The sequence below is a fragment of the Psammomys obesus genome, unplaced genomic scaffold, assembly GCF_907164565.1.
Source record: "Psammomys obesus unplaced genomic scaffold, mPsaObe1.curated_primary_1811, whole genome shotgun sequence".
NCBI lineage: Eukaryota > Metazoa > Chordata > Mammalia > Rodentia > Muridae > Psammomys > Psammomys obesus.
Window position 1 is genome coordinate 20,935,614 of NW_026596095.1, and position 3,302 is coordinate 20,938,915.

Below are 3,302 nucleotides of genomic sequence, written 5' to 3' on the forward strand. Positions count from 1 at the left end.
TTATTTCCTCAGTGATAGCCCTTCTGTTGGGGAACTCAACGCTGTTTTAATTTGCATTTCACTGACAGCTAAAAATGTTGAACATTTTTTCCCATCTTCATTGGCTATTTGTACTTCAACTTTTGGGAATGGTTTGTTCACTTCTTTAACACATTAATTGACTAGCTATTTAGTTTCTTGGTATTGTTTTGAGTTCTTTTAAAATTCCAGCTGTTAGTCCTCTGGCAGATGGATAGCTGGCGAAGCTTTCCCTCCCATTCTGTAGGCTATCCTAACTATTGCTCTCATTTATCGATAACCCCTTGCTTGTGCCTTAGTTTGGAGAATTTTCCCTGTGTTTTCTTTTAGCAGCTCAGAGTTTCCTGTGATGCTGGTTAGTTTTAACAGCTAACTTGACAGATTTTAGAAACATGTGAGCAGAGGGTCCTAATGAGGAAATGTCTAGATCAGGCTGGCCTGTGGGCATGTTGGTGGGATAATGTCTGATTGTTAATGGATGTGAGAAGAGCCGGTTTACCATTCCCTAGCCAGGGACTTGTGGACAGCATGAGAGAGAAGAAAGCTAGCTGAGATCAAGCAAGTAGTACCCATTCGTATATCCTCACTCTGCTATTGGCCGTGGATGTAGTACTTCAGCTGCTTTTGACTTCCCTGAAATAATGAGCTATAACCTGGAGAGGATAAACCCTTCCTCTCCTATGCTGCTTTTGCTCTGGATTTTAAAGCAGAAACGAAGCCAGGACACATGCCTATCTTACGTTAGTTATGCTTCACACATTTTTGTGTTGGTTTTGTTCATGGTGAGTGGTACGGTTCTAGTATCACACTTCTACATAAAATACCAATTCAGAAATGGTTGTCTTTTCTTCGGTATATCTTTTTGAGTTCTTCATAAAAACCAGGTGGCTGTTAACTGCATAAGTTTATTTCTGTAGCTGCTATTCTATTCCTTGATCTATCTGTCTGTTTTGGTGTCAGTATTGAAATAAAATCTTCTGTTACTTCTAGAATTGCTTTTTGTGTTTAGGATTACTTTGGCTGTTCTGAGTCTTTCGTGTGTCTATATACCTTTTTATTTTATTTGTAGTTCTGTGGAGAATATCGTTGGAATTTTGATGAAAATTTTATCAAATCTTCAGAGATTTTCACTAATATAGATGTTCTTCACAAAATCAATTCTGCCAACCTATGAGCGTGAGCAGTCTTTCTATATGGTTGTGTCTTTTTCAATTTCTTTCCTCATTGTTTTCAAAATTCCATTGTAATTTTCATTTACTTCCTAAGTTAGGTTTATTTCAAGACATTTTATTTTATTTACTTTGAAGGTGTGAGTGGGGTTATTCCATGACTCTGTCTCAGCATGTATGTTATTGGTGTTGGGAAGGCTCCTGCTTTTGTGTGTTGTTTTGTACCATTACTCTATTGTTGGTGTTTTAACATGTAAAATTTTTTTCTGGAATCAATATTGAACCATGTCATGTACAAGTAGGGACAATTAAAAATCTTCCTTCCAAACTTGTATCATCTTCATTTTATTCTTTTATCTTATTTATATAGCTAAGATTTCAGGCAGTAAATTTAAAAAGAATGAAGAAAGTACACATTTGTTCCTGATTGTAGAGGGACTGCTTTTAGTTTTCTCCATTAAGTATAGTTTTGCATATATAGCCTTATTAGATTGGTTTATATCCCTTCTGTGTCTGGTCTCATCAGGGCTTTTATCATGAAGAGATGTCAGACTTTGTCATAGGCCTTTACTGCATCTATTGACAGGGTTATCGATTTCTGACTTTGAGTCTGCTCATTTGAATTATTTCATTTATATTTACACAAATTGATACATCTTTGTATCCATGGAAGACAGCCAACTTGATTAGAGTAAATGAGCTCTCTGCTGTATTGTTAAATTGTGTTTGCTAATAGCATGTATGTATGCATGTATGTATGTATACATGTATGTATACATGTATGTATGTGTATATGTATTTTTGAGTCAAGGTCTCTCTATGTAGCTCTTGCTAGCCTGGAATCTCTATAAAGACCATGATTGTTATACTCCCAGAGATCCACCTGGCTTTCCCCTCAAATCTTGGGATTAGAGGCATGCACCACCAGGCTTGGCTCTCAGCATTAAAAAAATTAATTAACCCATTTTACGTGTGCTGGTGTTTTGCCTATGTTATGCCTGTGCACCATGTGTGTGCCTGGTGCCTGTGGAAGCCTGAAAAGGGTATTAGATTTCCCCTAGACCTGGAGTCACAGGTAGTTGTGAGCCACTGTGTGGGTGCTGGGAATCAAACCCAGGTCCTCTGAAAGTGTAGCCAGTGTAACAGCCGGTCTTTAATCCTTCCACCCCCATGCCAGTATTCAAAATAAAAGAATTTGTGTGTTTATTTTTATTGAGGGGGAGGATTAGTTCATTTTTGCTGTGTGGACATTTTGTTGTTGTTGTTTTGGTATCAGAGTAGGACTATATTTGTAAAATGAATTAGCTTTCTATCATGAAGTTCGTAGGACACAGGCATTAAATATTTTTTAATGGTCTTGTCAAATTCATCTGTGAATCCATCTGAGCCAGGGCTATTTTAGTTGGGGGACTTTTTTGGGTTTTTTTTTGTTTTGTTTTGTTTTTGGAGACAGGGTTTCTCTGTGTAGCCTTTGCTGTCCTGGACTCACTTTGTAGACCAGGCTGGCCTCAAACTCACAGAGATCCGCCTGCCTCTGCCTTGCAAGTGCTGGAATTAAAGGTGTGCACCATCATGTCCTGCAAACTAGGGGCCTTTAAATTACTTCATTATTGTTGTATGCTTTGTATCTACTTGTTCATTTCTTCTTGGTTTAATTTTGGTACATTTTATATGTCTAGAAATTTACCCATTTCTTTTAGATTTTTCCAGTTTACTCGAATGTAGGGTTTCAAGTCATTCCCTCCTGGTTTGAAGTTCATTGGTATCTTTCGAAATGTTTCCCTTTTCATGCCTAACGTCACTAATTCATGTCTTTTCTGTTTTAGTCAATTTACCTAAGAGCTTGCAATCTAGTTTATTATTCCGCATACCCTACTATTTGAGTCATTGATTTCTTGTATTGTTATTTGCATTTCCATTTCAATGATTTATGCCCTGATCTTTCCTTCCATCTCCTGATTTTGGGTTGGGCTTTTCTTTTTTCTCCATGGAGATGGGGATGTATTATTAAATTTTTTATTTTGGACCTGTCTAATTTTTTAACGTGTATACATTTTAACAGGTTGTCATGTATGTATGTATGTATGTATGTATGTATGTATGTATGTATGTATG